Source organism: Manis javanica, chromosome 7 (genome assembly GCF_040802235.1).
Source record: "Manis javanica isolate MJ-LG chromosome 7, MJ_LKY, whole genome shotgun sequence".
Taxonomy (NCBI): domain Eukaryota; kingdom Metazoa; phylum Chordata; class Mammalia; order Pholidota; family Manidae; genus Manis; species Manis javanica.
In genome coordinates, this window is record NC_133162.1 from 88949612 (window position 1) to 88969862 (window position 20251).

The 20251-nt window shown below is 43.9% G+C and overlaps 2 long non-coding RNA genes across 2 annotated transcripts in view; both read left to right on the forward strand.

Annotated features, from left to right (window-relative positions):
* The window catches only part of LOC118972204 (uncharacterized), a 54502-nt gene that overhangs the window by 22715 nt on the left and 11536 nt on the right, over positions 1–20251 (forward strand). The gene's annotated exons all lie outside the window — the stretch shown is intronic.
* On the forward strand, positions 12–8586 carry LOC140850460 (uncharacterized). Its single transcript, XR_012133325.1, has 2 exons — positions 12–5769; positions 6216–8586. It is a non-coding gene; the product is annotated as an uncharacterized lncRNA (long non-coding RNA).

The window sequence follows — 20251 nt, forward strand, 5'->3', positions numbered from 1 at the left end:
AGATACAATCCCTGACCTGGCAGGAACTGAGTGCCCCTCCCCCTGGCTCCTGGTGGGAGGAGAGGAGTCAGCAGGGAGGGAGAAAGAGCCCAGGACTGCTGAACACCCAGCCCCAACCATCCAGAAGAGAGCACAGACACAGTGCATGCGTGGGGTCCTGGATACTAGGGAAAGAGGGCGGCAAGACCAGTGAGTGGGTGTCTGAGGCTGACACCGGAGAACAAAGAAACGGGAGTGGGTTTATATATATATATATATTTTTTGGAGAGTGCATTTTGGAAGTCTAAAAGGGACAGGGACCCCAATACTAGGGTAACAGGGCAGCAAGACTGGTGAGCGGGTGCTTGAGACAGGCACCTGAGGACAAAGAAAATCGTGCATTTGTCTTTTTTTTTTTTTTAATTATTTATTTAAGTTTTTTTTTTTTTTTGCTGTTGTTGTTTTGGAGTGGAGAGTTCTTTTTGGAAGTCTTAAAGGGGCAGGACAGGACACTTAGTCCAGAGGGAGGGAATCTGGGGATCTCTGGGCACTCTAACCCACTGGGCAGCAGGGAGTATGGAGGCCCCTTACAGAGATAAATAGCCTCCCAGCCACTCCCCCTCCAAAGCGGCTCCACCATTTTGGAGCAGCAGCTGGAGCCAGGCCACGCCCACTGCAACAGAGGAGATAAACTCCATAGCAGCCGGGCAGGAAGCAGAAGCCCTGTCTGGGCACAGCTGCCCAGCACAAGCCACTAGAGGTCGCTTTTATCCCAGGAATGGAAGGCCAGAAACCAACAAGAAGGAAAGCTCTTCCAACTGTCACTCGTACCAGATCTGCAAACTATCTCTATCACCAGGAACAGGCAAACTACAGGCAGACAAAGATCATAGAGTCAACACCTGAGAAGAAGACAGACCTAACCAGTCTTCCTGAAAAAGAATTCAAAATAAAAATCATGAACATGCTGATGGAGATGCAGAGAAAAATGCAAAAGCAATGGGATGAAGTCTGGAGGGAGATCACAGATGTCAGGAAGATCACAGAAGTGAAACAAATCCTGGAAGGATCTATAAGCAGAATGCATAAGATGCAAGAGGCCATTGAAGGAATAGAAACCAGAGAACAGGAACGTATAGAAGCTGACAGAGAGAAAAAAGGATCTCCAGGAATGAAACAATACTAAGAGAACTATGTGACCAATCCAAAAGGAACAATATCCATATTATAGGGGTACTAGAAGAAGAAGAGAGAGAAAAAGGGACAGAAAGTGTCTTTAAAGAAATAATTGCTGAAAACTTCCCCAAAATGGGGGAGGAAATAATCGAACAGACCACGGAAATACACAGAACCCCAAACAGAAAGGACCCAAGGAGGACAACACCAAGACACATAATAATTAAAATGGCAAGGATCAAGGACAAGGAAAGAGTTTTAAAGGCAGCTAGAGAGAAAAAGGTCACCTATAAAGGAAAACCCATCAGGCTATCATCAGACTTCTCGACAGAAACCCTACAGGCCAGAAGAGAGTGGCATGATACATTTAATACAATGAAACAGAAGGGCTTTGAACCAAGGATACAGTATCAAGCACGATTATCATTTAAATATGATGGTGGGATTAAACAATTCCCAGACAAGCAAAAGCTGAGGGAATTTGCTTCCCACAAACCACCTCTACAGGGCATCTTACAGGGACTGCTCTAGATGAGAGCACTCCTAAAAAGAACACAGAACAAAACACACAACATAGTAAGAATGGAGGAGGAGGAATAAGAAAGGAGAGAAGAGAAGAATCTCCAGACAGTGTATGTAACAGCTCAATAAGCAAGCTAAGTTAGGCAGTAAGATACTAAAGAAGCTAACCTTGAACCTTTGGTAACCACGAATTTAAAGCCTGCAATGGAAATAAGTACATATCTCTCAATAGTCACCCTAAATGTGAATGGACTTAATGCACCAATCAAAAGACACAGAGTAATAGAATGGATAAAAAACGCAAGATCCATCTATATGCTGCTTACAAGAAACTCACTTCAAACCCAAAGACATTCACAGACTAAAAGTCAAGGGATGGAAAAACATATTTCAGGCAAACAACAGTGAGAAGAAAGCAGGGGTTGCATAACTAATATCAGACAAAACAGACTTCAAAACAAAGAAAGTAACAAGAGATAAGGAAGGACACTACATAATGATAAAGGACTCAGTCCAACAAGAGGATATAACCATTCTAAATATATATGCACCCAACACAGGAGCACCAGCATATGTGAAACAAATACTAACAGAACTAAAGGGGGGAAATAGATGGCAATGCATTCATTTTAGGAGACTTCAACACACCACTCACCCCAAAGGATAGATCCACCGGGCAGAAAATAACTAAGGACACAGAGGGACTGAACAACACACTAGAACAGATGGACCTAATAGACATCTATAGAACTCTACATCCAAAAGCAACAGGATATACATCCTTCTCAAGTGCACATGGAATATTCTCCAGAATAGACCACATACTAACCCACAAAAGAGCCTCAGTAAATACCAAAAGATTGAAATCCTACCGACCAACTTCTCAGACCACAGAGGTATAAAACTAGGAATAAATTGTACAAAGAAAGCAAAAAGGCTTACAAACACATGGAGGCTTAACAACATGCTTCTAAATAATCAATGGATCAACTAACAAATCAAAATAGAGATCAAGGAATATATAGAAACAAATGACAACAACAACACAAAGCCCCAACTTCTGTGGGATGCAGCAAAAGCAGTCTTAAGAGGAAAGTATATAGTGATCCAGGCACACTTGAAGAAGGAAAAACAACCTCAAATGAATAGTCTAACATCAGAATTATCGAAACCAGAAAAAGAAGAACAAATGCAGCCTAAAGTCAGCAGAACAAGGGACATAATAAAGATCAGAGAAGAAATAAACAAAATTGAGAAGAATAAAACAATAGCAAAAATCAACAAAACTAAGAGCTGGTTCTTGAGAAAATAAACAAAATAGATAAGACTCTAGCCACACTTATTAAGAGAAAAAGAGAATCAACACAAATCAACAGAATCAGAAACGAGAATGGAAAAATCATGACAGACTCCACAGAAATATAAAGAATTATTAAAGACTACTATGAAAACCTATATGCCAACAAGCTGGAAAACCTAGAAGAAATGGACAACTTCCTAGAAAAATACAACCTCTCAAGACTGACCAAGGAAGAAACACAAAAGTTAAACAAACCAATTACGAGCAAAGAAATTGAAACGGTAATCAAAAAACCACCCAAGAACAAAACCTCGGGGCCGGGCAGATTTACCTCAGAATTTTATCAGCCACACAAAGAAGACATAATACCCATTTTCCTTAAAGTTTTCAAAAAAATAGAAGAGGAGGGAATACTTCCAAACTCATTCTATGAAGCCAACATCACCCTAATACCAAAACCAGGCAAAGACCTCACCAAAAAGGAAAATTACAGACCAATATCCCTGATGAATGTAGATGCAAAAATACTCAATAAAATATTAGCAAGCAGAATTCAACAGCATATCAAAAGGATCATACACCATGACCAAGTGGGATTCATCCCAGGGATGCAAGGATGGTACAACATTCGAAAATCCATCAACATCATCCACCACATCAACAAAAAGAAAGACAAAAACCACATGATCATCTCCATAGATGCTGAAAAAGCATTTGACAAAATTCAACATCCATTCATGATAAAAACTCTCAGCAAAATGGGAATAGAGGGCAAGTACCTCAACATAATAAAGGCCATATACGATAAACCCATGGCCAACATTATAATGAACAGCGAGAAGCTGAAAGCTTTTCCTCTGAGATTGGGAACTAGACAGGGATGCCCACTCTCCCCACTGTTATTTAACATAGTACTGGTGGTCCTAGCTATGGCAATCAGACAAAACAAAGAAATACAAGGAATCCAGATTGGTAAAGAAGAAGTTAAACTGTCACTATTTGCAGATGATATGGTATTGTACATAAAAAACCCTAAAGACTCCACTCCAAAACTACTAGAACTGATATCGGAATACAGCAAAGTTGCAGGATACAAAATTAACACACAGAAATCTGTAGCTTTCCTATACACTAACAATGAACCAATGGAAAGAGAAATCAGGAAAACAATTCCATTCACCATTGCATCAAAAAGAATAAAATACCTAGGAATAAACCTAACCAAAGAAGTGAAAGACCTATACTCTGAAAACTGCAAGTCACTCTTAAGAGAAATTAAAGGGGACACAAACAGATGGAAACTCATCCCATGCTCATGGCTAGGAAGAATTAATATCGTCAAAATGGCCATCCTGCCCAAAACAATATACAGATTTGATGCAATCTCTATCAAATTACCAGCAACGTTCTTCAAGGAACTGGAACAAATAATTCAAAAATTCATATGGAAACACCAAAGACCTCGAATAGCCAAAGCAATCGTGAGAAAGAATAAAGTAGGGGGGATCTCACTCCCCACCTTCAAGCTCTACTACAAAGCCATAGTAATCAAGACAATTTGGTACTGGCACAAGAACGGAGCCACAAACCAGTGGAACAGATTAGAAACTCCCGACATTAACTCAAACATGTATGGTCAATTAATATTTGATAAAGGAGCCATGGACATACAATGGTGAAACAACAGTCTCTTCAACAGATGGTGCTGGCAAAACTGGACAGCTACATGTAGGAGAATGAAACTGGACCATTGTCTAACCCCATATACAAAGGTAAACTCAAAATGGATCAAAGACCTAAATGTAAGTCATGAAACCATTAAACTCTTGGGAAAAAACATAGGCAAAAACCTCTTAGACAAAAAACATGAGTGAGCTCTTCTTGAACATATCTCCCCGGGCAAGGAAAACAACAGCAAAAATGAACAAGTGGGACTATATTAAGCTGAAAAGCTTCTGTACAGTAAAAGACACCATCAATAGAACAAAAAGGAACCCTACAGTATGGGAGAATATATTTGTAAATGACAGATCTGATAAAGGCTTGACATCCAAAATATATAAAGAGCTCACATGCCTCAATAAACATAAAACAAATAATCCAATTAAAAAATGGGTAGAGGAACTGAACAGACAGTTCTCCAAAAAAGAAATACAGATGGCCAAGAGACACATGAAAAGATGCTCCACATCAATAATTATCAGAGAAATGCAAATTAAAACTACAATGTGGTATCACCTCACAACAGTAAGGATGGTTGCCATCCAAAAGACAAACAACAACAAATGTTGGTGAGGCTGTGGAGAAAGGGGAACCCTCCTACACTGCTGGTGGGAATGTAAATTAGTTCAACCATTATGGAAAGCAGTATGGAGGTGCATCAAAATGCTCAAAACAGACCTACCATTTGACCCAGGAATTCCACTCCTAGGAATTTACCCTAAGAACACAGCAATCAATTTTGAGAAAGACAGATGCACCCCTATGTTTATTTGAGCACTATTTACAATAGCCAGAATTGGAAGCAACCTAAATGTCCATCTGTAGATGAATGGATAAAGAAGATGTGGTACATATACACAATGGAATACGACTCAGCCATAAGAAGAGGGCAAATCCTACCATTTGCAGCAATATGGACGGGCCTGGAGAGTATTATGCTCAGTGAAATAAGCCAAGCGGAGAAAGAGAAATACCAAATGATTTCACTCATCTGAGGAGTGTAAGCACAAAGGAAAAACTGAAGGAACAAAACAGCAGCGGAATCACAGAACCCAAGAATGGACTAACAGGTACCAAAGGGAAAGGGACTGGGGAGGATGGGTTGTTAAGGAGGGATAAGGTGGGGGAAGAAGAAGGGGGGTATTAAGATTAGCATGCATGGTGGGGGAGAGAGAAAGGGGAGGGTTGTACAACACAGAGAAGACAAGTAGTGATTCTACAACATTTTGCTATGCTGATGGACAGTGACTGTAAAGGGGTTTATAGGGGGGTCCTGGTATAGGGGAGAGCCTAGTAAACATAATATTCTTCAGGTAAGTGTAGATTAAAGATACCAAAAAGAAAAAAAGAAAGAAAAGGGGGATTACTCCCTGATAGGATAAAACTAACTGTAAGTCAAAAATTAATGCATGCTTTAAATATCCTTAATTTTGATCACTTAAAGGGTGTCAGATGATCAGCTATGGATGTAGACTTTTCTGACAATATTCCTTTCTCTTAAAAAAAAAAAAACCAGTTCCTGTGTGGTGACCTCCAATGCGTTCTACACAATGATATAAAGGACGTATCAAAGTATGGGCAAGGGTCTGTTTGTGTTTATACAGAGGATCAAAGCCTAATTTGGCTACCCAGAAAATGAACTAAGATATGATATGAAGAAGAACTTCCAACATCAGCACTCTCTGGAAGACTCATACCAGAAGATGATCATCAAAAAACCTCAACAAAGATCAAGGCGATGCTGCAGTTGTAGCTGCATCCATCCCACCGGTTCCTGGACTTCCCATTGGAATGAGGTAGGAGATATCTAAGCTGGCCTGTGCTTTCAGTAAAACAACAAATTTGACTGGATCTATACTGTTGGAACTCAACTAAGAATTAGGAGAAGTGCAAGTTGTAGCACTCCAAAATCTTACAACTACAGACCATCTACTGTTGAAAGAACATATGGGATGTGAACAGTTCCCAGGAATGGGTTGTTTTAATTTGTCTGATTTCTCTTAGACTGTTCAAGTACAGTTGGACAATATCCATCATATCATAGACAAATTTTCACAAATGCCTAGGGTGCCTAACTGGTTTTCTTCGCTTCACTGGAGATCACTGGTAATTATAGATCTTCTTTGTTTATGTAACTGTATTCTATTATGTTAATGTGTGTGCACAATTTAATTAGTAGTTTAAAACCTATACATGGTTAAGTTACTCTACAAGAAGATATGTCAAAGAAATAATCAATCCTCCCATGTTTTCTTCCGTCTGCTACCTCTATAGCTTTTCTTCTTCCTTCCTAATTACAACCCTTAAATAGAATTTGTGCCTCATATCGAATTTACTGAGTATCATAATTCTTCCAAGTGGTAAAGATACCTCAAGACAAATGCTGGGCATAGAAGCCACAGGGCATAAATCTGCAAAGAAGTAAAAAGCTAACCTTTTCAAACAATATGGCTTCTCTCTTACTTACCAGCTTTACATCTCCTTGTATGGCCCCGGAAGATGACTGGTTAGCCAGAGACGGGTAAGATTCCTCAAGGGAGGAACAACCTAAGACAGGCACAGTCACAGGGGAGCCATCAGGTGAGAAATTGGGGATCAACAGAGGTGAGGCTTAGAACCTCACCCCCCCTGTTTTGAGAGAAATCTTCTGCATCCGTGGATGTTTTATTGCCCTTGTCTAGCCTGGATTAACACATAGTCTACAGGCACACACCTGATCATCTACACTTGCTCTCTTACAACACTAAACTATGTTTTCTACCTTTATCTTGCATCTACCTACCACTTCAGCATTTTATTAAAAATAAAAAAAATAATAATAATAAAGGGAGAAATGTGGAATTCACATATAAATCAAGTATAAAAATCAAACGAATATTCATATTTGACCTGATTGTTTATAGTTCATGATGCGTGATCAAAACCGAAAGTTTCTGTGATGACTGCCCTTGTACTGTTCACCATGTAAGAACTTATTCACTATGTAAGAATTTGTTCACCATGTAAGAACTTGTTCGTTATGCTTCAGAAGATTGGAGACTGACGAGAATTAGGCTTGGGGTGGATTAATGATTATGCATTGAGCATTGACTCCCCTATACAGAATTTTATTGTTGTTAACAACCATTTGATCAATAAATATGAGAGATGCGCTCTCAAAAAAAAAAACAAAAACTTCTAATACTTCGGCTCTAGATTACCAAAATAAATATAGTACACCAATTGTGTTATTTCATAAAATTCTTCCATCTCAGTGGATAGAGAGGAGGTGTGTGAACAAAAGGGCACATTTAAAATGTGGTTCTACAACCCTACCACCTCTCAAACTTTTGGACTTGCAGGAGGTGTATGGTCATAGATATTTGTTGTGATGTCTATCACAGGAAAGTGAGTACCTCAGGATATAATTAACATGTGCAAAGCCAATACCTATGTTCACCTTAAAAGAATAAATACATTGCTTTACTTTCAATAGGGGAGAAGTGCTGCAGAACACTTAATGGAATCAAAAACTGTCAGAGTCGTCAATGGGACGTGGGTGTCAGCACAAAACCAGTAAAGCTACCAATTAAAATATCCTTGGACACCAAGCTGAATAGGTGTTCTTATACACTGGTCATGCTTTAAAAAAAAAAGTTATCTCCAGAGGGAAGGAAACTACACCCACCCAGAACATTTCGGGATAATTTACATTAAAGGCACCAAAGAGTATTGTAAACACAGTGATGTGACAAATGCAAACTGATTTCTACCATGATCTCCTGTATAATTTTACAATGCGCAAGAGAGATTAGAGTCTTTAAAATATATAAAATATTAATGTATTCTTTAATATTTGCTACTCCTGTTTTATGAGGAACATGTTAAAATTAAAGGTTTTAAAAATTTTCCTTTCTGGATCTGTAGGAAGATGACTGGAGGCCAAGGCAAGTTGTTGTCTAGGGGGTCCCTGCTATACCTTTCCTTGTTTTATGTGCTGCCTTCCTTTGCAAGTGAATCATTTTGGTAAGCTAGATATTCATGGTGTTGGGGTGTATGAATGTGTGTGTGTGTGTGTGTGTGTGTGTGTGTTCATGTAGAAGTGTGTATGTGCTCTGAGTGTAATGAACTTATACGTGTGTGTATGAAGTGTGTTGTATGTGCAAGTATGCATCATATGTTTCCGTTTTCTGTGTATGCTGTGTGTTGTGTGTTTAAATGTGTTGCATATTATGTGCATGTGTTCTTTGCTGAGTGTTGTGTGTATGAACATGTATATATTGTGTGTACAGTCATGTTGTGTGCTGTGTATATTGAGGTGTGTTTGTGTGTTTGTGTGTGTTGTGTGCTCTCACAGTGTCCAGGATAAGACACAGTTTCTGTGATCAGTTTATATTTATTAAGTGAATATTAGGGAACATTACTTAAGCAGCTATTTTAAGTGGGTTCTTGAGTACAGCAGGGGAATTCTGTTTTCAGCCAGTGTCTATTGACAATAGGCTGATTTCGTTCAGTTCTGCCTGGCCTGGTAGGTAGAGCTATTTGGAGATTTGACATACCTTGCAGCTGTAAAATACCTTCTTTGTCTCCCTATTTGGAACCAACATATAAAAAAATTTCATAAAGATCATCTCCTGTGTATCCATCACTGAAAAATCATTTTCCTCTGCTCCCTTCATCTTTCCAATACATTCCCAAATCACGTCCATTATTTTTCTTTTTTCTTCTAAGGGTATGTATTTGGCTGCAATACCAAGCTATGTGTGGGTTCCTTGCCCATGAAATAATGTATATATAGTGCCATCTAGTGTGCAGAAAGCCAAAAAGCCATGAGCATAATTCAAACAGGATTCTTCAATTTTTGAAACATATTATGTTGAGCTTGAGCAGTGAAGAGATGGGAGGAACAATGATTACCATACTCATTGATTTGAATCACATTTGCACCTCTATAAAACTACCTGCTTAGAAGAAAAGACTTATTGAAAATTTAAATACTTATTAACCCATAAGATATAAAGATCTTTTTAGTTTTTAGAGCTTTCACACAAATATGGGTCACTATAATTCACATGCTCAAACACATTTGAAAAAGAAAAACCACACTTTTTTTGTAGTAGAATCTTTTCTTAAAATTTTTATTTCAAATAATTTTTCTGCAGACTTATGTAATGAAACTAGATATATATTTCCTATGGAAACTATTTCTTAATAGACTAAGTTAAGTTTTTGGAGTGACTAGGTTAGAAAGTGTTTTGACTTTCCATCCAGAGTGAGGAAAGTGGGCCCTGTGAGCAATCCGTTTTTGACTATCTCTACAGCTGTGTTCTAGGGCTATCCTCTGCTAGTAAGTAAATGGTGCTAGGTTGGACTAACACCAGGAGGAAAATATCATCACTGACAGAGATCCAGCAGCCATTTCTAGGGAGTAATAAGAGGCAAGATGGTGATTGGGCCTGGAAAATTAATTCTGGTGTCTGGGATCAGAAAATGGCAAAATAGAATATAAGTTCCCTATGCTACAGTTTCATGAATAGAGACCTTTTACATATGGTTTGTGCCATTACAATGTATTTTTACACTTTAGGAAAGAGAATGTAGGAGGAAAGGTAATGAATGGCCCTGTGCTCTGGGCCATGGCATTACATCCTTTGACACAACTCCCTTGGGATTTTGAGGCTGGGTAGAACTCAGTAGGGCCTCTTTCTTGAATAAAACTGATGAGCATCCACTTCCAGTTAGGGGGATGTAAGTGTTGATGGCTCCAGAGTATGGGGTGATTCTCAGATAACATCAGCCTGAAACATTTTGTTATGGATCAGGGACTGTATTTGAGAGGCTTGGTGCAATCTACCGCTGCCTTCTCCTCTCTGGGTCTTTTGTACCCTCAGGAGTTGTCCCCTTTGCATTGTTACAGAAAATACTGAAAAAAAGCCTGGACTGGATCACCGATGGAAAAAACCAAGCGGCACTCAGAGGTCTTGGAGTGTTGAGGCTTTATTTCACACCGACGGGCTCAGAGGGGAGTAATCTCCCAAAAAGTCTGAGCCCCGAGCAAAGGAAAAGGGAGCAATTTATACCTTTCTGCTACCTTATCTGTAACATTCCTACATGCACAGCAAGAAAGCAGGCAAGGGGGAGGGAGTTTAAGGGAGCAAACCTTGGGACCCGGTGCTTGGCAGCAAAGGGAAACCAAGGGAGTGTTTTTTTGTTTGGGTTGAGGAGGGGGTCGAGGCGGAGGGGAGCCACCTCATAAATTGCTGTCCTTGTAGTGCTGTTTATGTTGAGGAGGGAGGGGTGTGAGACAGAGTGGAGCCACCTGCTAGGTTTCTGTCCTTGTAAATTTTCCCTATCACTTCCCCCTCTGATGCCCCTTCAAACACTTCGTTTAGGGGGCATCATCTCCTTGGCTTATGACAGGGTCATAGTGGCTCTACATATACATAAGCTGTATGGAGGAAACACAATCCTCAATAAAGTTAATGAGCCAGTTAAATATACAGGATTTCACTAATAGTTTAAAGGAACAGCAGAATCGCTCGCCCAGCAAGGCCAGTTAGAAGAGTTGTTAGCCATGGATTCTATTCAAACCATCCCTGGAACTAAGACCTTTTATTTTCTAACATTTTATACCTATGCTGGATGTTTTCTTTAACTTTGGCTAGATAAGTCACAACAATCTTTTTTAAGGGCTATACATAAGCTTCCCTGTGACATGAACAGGAGGTCCAGTCTTCTACAATTTTGCAGCACCACTTTAGCCAGGGAATCAGTCTGATCTTGCAGCTGAATCATGGTGGTTTCAAGCTGCTCTAAATCTTGATCAGCTTCCTCTGTTAGGGCATCAGGCCCTAAGTCTCTTTATTAGAGCTGCTGTGTCTACTGCAGCTGATCCGGCTACACTGAGCCCGACTTGAGCAGGGATCAGTAAAGGGGCAGCTTGTTCTGCCTAGGAAATCTCACAGGGGGAAAGGAGTTAGCTCTCTTTAGCCCACTATGCACTTCATAACTTTTATACAATTAAACATTACAGAGAGGTACTTTGGAAATGCAGGCTGAGACTTGGGTCCAGCTAGGAGAGACAGGTAAGCACAGTAAAACGGTTACCCAATAGAAAGGGCAACTTTTTTGAGGAATAGTCCAGTCCAAGGGTGCAACAGCACAGAGTCCAATGCCCAGAATAAAAGACACTACTCCAACGAAAGCCAGGATCTACCACGCGCAGGTGTCTATTAGTCAGAGGGCAATTATCTGATGCGGAGGTGGAGAGGATCTGGAGATCTGGCTGGGCCTCCTGCTGATGTGCTTCCTTGTCAGGATGACAGGCTCTTTATACTCAGGAATGATGGACTCCTGGAGTGATGCTTGCAACCTTGAGGGCAGTAGGAGTAGTTAGAACAATAATGTGGGGGCCAGTCTACTGAGGTTTGAGGGGGTCTTCTTTCTAATTTTTAACTCAGACTGAGTCCCTAGCCTGGAAGGAATGTACTGGGGTTCTTTTTAGGGTGCAGTTCATTCACTCCTTTCCCTGAACTCTGTGGCCTGTATGCAGTGTGAAGTTTCTAGGTAATATTGAGGAATTTAGTTAACATTTGCACTACATCCGCTACAAAGGCAGACTCATTGTCACTGTGGATTGTGGACGGTAGGCCAAACCAGGGCACAATTTCTCTCAGGAGGACTTTGGCTACCTCCCGGCTCTGTTCTGTTCTGGTTCGGAAGGCTTCGCCCCAGTCAGAGTACGTACACACTATTACCAGGAGGTATTTGAGTCTCCTGCTTGGCTGGACATCCGTGAAGTCTATCTCAAGGTCTTCAAAGGGGGCAACTCCCATTCTTTGGACACCAGGGGAGTCATGGTGCAGACCAAGTATTATTTCTGGCACAAGTTACACACTGTCTACTCACTGCTCAGCATAGTGCTGGCAACTGGCTGATGTAGTATTGCTTTTTGAGAAGGCCTTCCAGTGCAGTTTTTCTCAGGTGGGTGAGCTGGTGGTATTTGCTGACTAGTTGCCTCCCGGTTGCAGTCAGGACAAAGATACGTCTGTTTGGCAACATCCACCATCTGTTGTTAGTTAAAGGGCTCCAGTCTTTCTCTTTTTCAGTGTACCTGGGTGGAGGGGCCTCTACCAGGGTGTTAGGGCCACAGTGAGGGAAGGAGCTCTCTCTGCCTCCTAACTGGCTACTGTTTTGCCAGCTTTATCTGCCATCCCATTTCCGTGTGCTGTAGGGTTGTTTTCTTTTTGATGATTTTTGCAATGCAGAATTGCTACATTTATTATGTAGCAAAGAGACTGAAGGGCATTTTCATATCTGGTAGGCCTAGGGCTGGTGCCTGTTCTGAAGCAGTTTTTATTTCCAGGAAGGTGGCTCTTGCCTCTTTTGTCCAGGCAGGGGCTTTCAGTCTGCCCCCCCCACCCCCAGGAGGTTGCACAGGGGCCTTGCCATTGCTGAGAATCTGGAAATTCAGATTTTTGCAGAACCTGGCGGCCCCTAGGAACTTTCACATGCTCCCCCTTGTCCTGGGCTGGGGTAAGGAGTTAACGACTTTTTTTCTTCTCTGGCCTTGGTGCCCTTTCTCCCTGGGTGAGGAGGAAGCCTGAGTACTGGACTTCCTCTTGGCAGATTTGTGCCCTTTTTTATTAGGCTTGGTATCTTGAGTCTGACAGGAGTTGCAGGAGGGCATTTGTGCCTTTTGCACAATTTTCCTGGGTGTCACTGGCAAGGAGGAGGTCATCTACATACCACAGGAGGGCTGAGCATGTGGTATCTCTCAGAAAGCTGGCAAGGTCTGCAGCCAATGCCTCTCTAAAGAGGGTGGGTGAGTTCTTGAACTCTTGTGGAAGCCGCATCCATGTTAACTGCATCTGCCCTCTTATCTAGTTCAGTCCATTCAAAGGCAAATAACAGCTGGCTTTGGGGGGCCAGCCAGAGACAGAGAAAGGCATCTTTATGTCTGAAAGGAAAGGAGCGACACATAGCAGCAATTCACCTGAGAGTTCCACTTTATTAGCAAAAGGTGCTGGGTTATATAGGAAGGGGTATGAATTGATTGAGGTGTCACTTCTACGGGGCTGGTGGCTGTTGGCTAGGTGCTGGGATTGGGAGGGGGGCGAGAGGTGATTGGGCTTCAGGTGGCACCAGCGGGAACTGAGGACCCCAAAGAGAAGCCAGAAGTTTGCCATCTTACTGGTGGGGACCCTTCATTCCCCCCTTTCTCCTCTATGGGTTTGTGGACGTTGCTTTCTCTCTGGCTGCTTCTTGCTGAACAGGGGCGGAGAAGGGAGTGAGGGCATGAGGATTGGGAGGAAAGGGTTGATAGGACTCCCCACTGTAAGGACGAGTAGATGTGGACTTCTTCACGTTTGGAAATCAATGAAGGTTCCCTGTAACCAAAGGTTGAGGACCTGTTGATTCCAATGGTGCCAAGAGGATATAGGTGTCAGGAGCCAGGCATCTGCGGCCATTGTTTCCAGGAACAGTTTCCAGTGGAGAGAGGGGTCCATCTCAGCGTGTGGTGAGGAGGTCACGTGAGGGTGAGGGATCTTCTGTGACCAGAAGCTGGTAGTTCCTGAGTAAAAGCTGGTTGAAAGTTTGATTAGGGATTTTTCCGACTTGGGATTTGATGAACTTTATTATACAGGGTAAGAAGAGACAGGCTAGAAGAATGATTATTATGGGGCCTGCAATGGGCCAGAGCTAGGTGAGGAGAGGGTTTGTTAGTATTGAAGAGAATGGGTTGGAATTGGAAGCAGAGTGGAGGCTGGAGGCAAGGTCGGTGAGTTTGGTAATGTTAGTCTCTACAATGCCGGAATAGCAGCACTCTTCCCAGAGGAAGACGCAGGTGCCGCCCTTCTTGGCTGTAAGCAGATCTAGGGCCCGCTGGTTTTGAAGGGTGACCTTAGCTAGCGAAGTGACCTGTCTTTGGAGAGAGGCTAGGGAATCGGCAGTGGATGTCAAGGCTCCCTCAAGTTTGGCGTTGAGATCTCTAACTGCCTATAGAGAGTGACCCAAGGCTTCTCCCAAAAACCCTGCCCCAATGGCTGAGGTGATCAAAGAGCTACTGACCATGATGGGAAGGAAAGCAGCTCTTTTTGTGCATGAGGGCAAGGGAGGTTGGAGCTCAAAGAATTCTGCCATGCTGTAAAGTGTTAACTGTGGGATTAGGGTGACGAGAATGCAGGGTGTATCGGAGTTGAGAGGCACTGAGTTGAAAAGACTGCCATTACACCAAAAGAAGTATCCCGGTTGCGTAAAAGTCTTAGGGCCGGAGGTAGGGGTGTAGATAGAGAGGCAGTGAAGTGCACTGGAGGGGGGCTGGAGTTGGGCTTACACAGTGGTGGATGGTGAGATTATCTGCGTATTCTGGTTCCCATAGAGGCATGTCTGCCAGGGGAAAGAGGGGTTGTCTTTCTGCATGGAAGGAGTAGTTGGAAATATTAAGGGGCACGGCGGCCAGCAGTGGGCACTGTAGTGATGCACACAAGAAACAATTGGCTGTGTTAAGGGTGTGGTTGAGAAAGATGGTGGTGTCCTGAATAAGCTGTAATGAAGAGTAGGAGAAATGGGAAGAGGGGCGGGGATAAGAAGATGAAGAGGCGCCGTCAAGAGTTTGGATAATGACTTCTTTGGAATGTCTGCTATCTGATGCACCTTGAGAGATCTGGGAATGAGAGGGAACATACTTTTGAGAGATATGAAGGGTACCGTGGGGGGTCGAGGACCCCCCCCATAGTAAACTGAGGCTGTGACTCTGGCAGCCCATCGAGAGTCCCAGGGATCTGGGATTGATAAGGAGAATGAGCCATTGGGATATTTCATGAAACGGTTGGAGGAGTAATACTGTGGGTACTGGAAGTTACCCATGTAGTGAATGGTGCAAGACCAGTAGGGACATCCCCCGTAGGTGTCTGGCCATTGCCTGCAATAGGCTTGTTTTTGGTCATAGAGGAAGCAGAGGTAGGGAGAATAAGGGTAGGTGCTAGTGAACACTTCAGTGGAGGGAGGAAAGTGGAGGAATAAAGGATCAGAGCAGCTTTTCAGAGGGCAGTCTGGTGTGGCAATGAGGGCAGTAACTTTTGTTTGATGATGTGTGTAAGTCTCTCTGACTTTGAATCCCCATACAAAGGAGGCTGGGGTGGTGGGGAAGACAATAGGAATGAGGAAAAAAGCAAGAGAGCAGTAAAGGAGGAAAAAGTCATGATTCGGGTATGGACGGCAAAGGGGGTGAATGGGATTTTGGAGGAAAGAGGACAGTAAGGTGAGGAGTCTGGAGGGAGGGAGAGTCTGTAAACTTTTGTAGGTTAAGAGATCTTTTAGGTGATGTGGGGACAGAATGGTAAGGGGTGCCCTGAATGTCAGTTTATGAGCTTCTTTCTGCAAGAGCTGTCTAGCGGCTAATGCTCGTAGGCAGGGGGCCCATCTCCAAACAGTGGGGTCTAATTGCTTGGAGAGATAAGCTACTGGGGCAAAGGATGGGCCATAATATTGGCCTAGTACTCTTAGAGGTTGACTGGACCTCTCATGAATGTATAATGAGAAGGGCTTCGACAAATCAGGAAGATGGAGAGCTGGGGCTTCTACAAGGGCTTGATGGAGCTTAATGAAGGAGTGTCGGGGTGAGGAGGATAATGGTTTTTTAGGGGGGCTCTTGCTGAGGTCGTATAGGGGTCTTGCCAACAGGGAGCAGGGAGAAGTTAGGGATCTATGCTCTAAAATATCTAGCTAGGCTTAGAAAGGAAAGGATTTCTGTCTTGGTTTTGGGAATGGGCAGGTCAGAGAGGAGCTATTTTCTGTCTAAGGTAATGGACTTTCTTTGTTGAGATAGAAGGAATCTGAGGTAAGTGACAGAAGGGGAAGAGATTTGAGCTTTGAAGGGGGATACTCGATAACTTCTGGAAGCTAGAAGGTTAAGTAGGGAGGCAGTGTCAAGTTGAGACTGTTCCCACGAGAGACTGCAGAGTAGAAGATTGTCTATGTATTATAAGGTGGACTTGGAGTGATCATGATGAAACTGTTTGAGGTCCTGAACTAGGACCTGTCTAAAAATATGGGGACTATCTCAGAAGCTTTGTGGCAAAACTGTCCAAGTGAGTTGTTCAGAATGTCTTGTGTATGGGTCTGTCCAGGTGAAGATGAAAAATTCTTGGGAGCAGGGGTCTAGAGGGATAGAAAAATGGGTCCTTGAGATCTAGGACTGAGAAGTGGGATGCTGAGGCAGGGATCTGCGATAAAAGGCTGTATGGATTTGGAACTAAGGGATGGATAGGGACAATGGCTATGTTGATGAGGCTTGGACAAGGCAGAAAGGTCCGTTGGTTTTTTTAACAGCTAATATGGGGGTATTAAATGGGGAGTGAGTGGGTCTGAGGTAATTTTTGTTTAAGAGATCTTGAATGATGGGTTGGAGGCCTATGAGGGCTGAAGTGGTTAGGGGGTATTGGGCCTGACAGATGTACTGAGAGGGGTCACGTAATTTGATAGAGGCAGGGGGACATAGGGCCACGGAGGGGTTTGTAATGTCCCGAACTTTGGGATTTACAGGGTGTATGAGAGTGGAACCGGAGCTTTCATTTGGTAGAGGGGGGTTGTCGGCTATGAGGGCCATCAGAAAGGGAGTACTGGGGGCTGTGGGAGTGGATATAGTTATGGAAACGTGGAGGAGGGAAAGGTTGTCTCATCCTAGTAAAGGGATGGGACACTGGGGCATAACTAGGAAGGAGTGGAAGAAAGGTATGGGACTGTCTAGGATTGTGCATAAAAGGTGGGGGGTTAATGGGAAAATCTGTTTACCTCCTAGCCCGACTATAGGAGTAATGGCTGGCGTGGTAGAGCCCCGGTATTCTCGCAAGACTGAGAAGGTGGCTCCTGTATCTAGGAGGAAGGAGATGGGGCGACCGTCTACTGTTAAAGTAACCCTGGGCTCCTGTTTGGTGATGGAAATGGTCGGGCAAGAAGCCCCTGGGCCCCATCAATCTTCTTCTGCCAGCCCCACTATGGCGGGCTTAGGATGGGGTTTGTTTGTCCAGCCTCCCCTTCGGGTGGTTGGGCATTCAGACCCCCAGTGGCCCTTTTTGTGGCATCTGGGGCATTGGGTGGTAGGAGATCTGGGGGAGGGGCATGCCCTTGACCAATGTCCCTCTTTTCCGCACTTGAAACAAGCTCTTGGTGGGGGCTTATCTGTAGAGGGGTGCCCAGGTTGTGGTTTTATCAGCTGAGCCAACATCTGGAAATTGGCCTGATCAGCTTTTTGTTTACAGCGTTCTTTCTCCTCCTCCCGGTTATGGAAGACTTTAAAGGCCACTGTTAGGATCTCAGTCTGTGGGGTAGTGGGGCCCTGTTCTAACTTTTTGAGTTTAGCTTTAATGTCGGGGTAGCTTTGAGCTAGGAAGTATGTCATAAGGACGTGTCTTCCTTTAGGTGTTTCTGGGTCTAGGCTGGTATACTGTAATAGGGCTTGAGTGAGTCTGTCTAAGAACTCGGAGGGGGTTTCATCTCTCTTTTGAATTATGTCTTGGAGCTTTTGAAAATTGACTACTTTACGAGCTGCCTTTTTCAGACCTGCTATTAAGCAGGAGGCAAAAATATTTTGAGAGCACAGACTCATGGCGGTGTTATAATCTCAGTGTGGGTCTTGTTCAGGGACAGCAGTGGGGCCAGTGGGATAGGTGGGGTCAGTCTTGTGGGTTTCGGTAGCATGCATTTGGGCGAAGTCCCAAACTCATCTACGCTCTTCAGGGAGGAGAGTATTGGCCAGGAGCATGAAAATGTCATGATGTGTGAGGCTGTAAGACTGGAGGGTCCATTGAAACTCCCTGATGTATGTCGTGGGATCAGTGGAAAAGGAACTTAGGCGTTTCTCTAGTTGGGCTAAATCTCCTAAGGAGAAAGGGATGTGAACGCGCACGATGCCTTCAGATCTTGCTACTTCCCAGAGGGGGGCGATAATTTTGGGAGGCTCTCGGGACTGAGTCTGAGGGGGACTGAAGGGTTCTGGCTCAGTCTGTGGGGGAGTGACGTGGTCTAGCCGCACCTATTCAAGCAGGTCCTGAAGTGCGGAAGGGGGGCAAAGGAAATAAAGAAAGATAGAATCAGACCCACATGTTGCCAGCCTGCAGCCCAGCTGCTTGCTTCTGCTGCTTTAGTTAGGCTTGAACTCATGACTGAGGTTAAGAGTCCCATGCTCTACTAACTGAGCTACAGCAGGGCTCTAGTTAATTGCTTATGAAAGGTGTAAAGAGAATGTTCTTTGTTCTCCATTCCTGCCACATGGGCAAGTGGGGGAAGGGCATAGCTAGAAGCAGGGGCAGTGTTTCTACACATCTTCAAGGTCTCCCTATTTTCAGAGTGAAGAGTCTTGGCTCATCTTCGAGGACAAGATATGTTTTTGTGGACAGATAACTTCCAAGGACTGCACCGGTTGTTCTCTAGCTTGTGCTTTCCCATGCTGCGTTCAGACATGGGGGAAGGTGCTTTCCCATTCTCTCTATAAACATGTGAGAAGACAAAGGCGGTCCCTAACAGGGGAGAAATAGGTGATGAGGGCAAAGATGGAGGAGGCCCCCAGGACCTAGTTAAAGGGGGGCTGAAAGGCTCAGGCTTAATTTGCGGGGGACGAAGGCAGAGGAGGTGAGATGGGGGAGGAGATGGTGGGGAAGGAAGGGAGAAGGGCTGTTGTAGGAGAAGAAGGGGAAGGGAGTGAACAGGAGGCTTCTGCGGGGGCGACAGCTTGCAGGCTAGGAGAACTTGGGAGGGGGCGGGGGGGAGGAGGAGGTGGAAAGCTTCGATATAGGAAATCTCCTTCCATTTTTTCAGGTGCTGGCAGTAGTTAAAAAATCACGAGTGATGTTAGGATCAAGAGTTCCCCCTGCGGGCCATTGGTTGTTATTGTCTAGGGGGTATGTCGGCCAATCTTGGGAGCAATATTTATGGAGAAGTTTTGGTTTTATATCAGGCATCAGGGAGAGGGTAGCCAGATGCTTAAGCAGGCATTCAAGAGGTGAACTTTCAGGGAGGGATGAGGCGGCTCCTGTGGCAAAAGGACAGAGAAGGAGACAAACAGGGGAAGATGAATGGAGATCCTCGGACTGGAAGCAGACCACAAGGAGACAAAGGGCGTCCCCGATGATCCTTGGTGGTCTGCGGAAACTCATATATGAGTCGGAATTTCTTAGGAAGTGTGGGTCATCACCCAGACTTCCCTAAGAAGGCAGAGTGCCGGAGTCACGAGGTACCTAGCGCTAGGCGTTTTTGGAGGACGGAGCAGAAGGAGGAGGGGGAAAAAGGGAGCGTTCTCATCCACAAAGGAGTCACCTCATTTATGGCTGTTGGAGGGGGTTGCCTGAGAGTCTGCCGCAGCCGTAAAGGCTTGAGGCAGGGATTTATGGCTGTTGGAGGAGGGGCCTGAGGGTCCGCTGCAGCCGTGAAGGCCTGAGGCGGGGAGAGTTCTCTCCTCATCCCCGAGCGTCAGGACCTTGCCGGACGATCACAGTCAATGGCACTGCGATAGCTCGGGGAAGAGTGGCCCACCCCGGGGAAATTTTGCTTAAAAACTTTCAGCACTGATGGAAG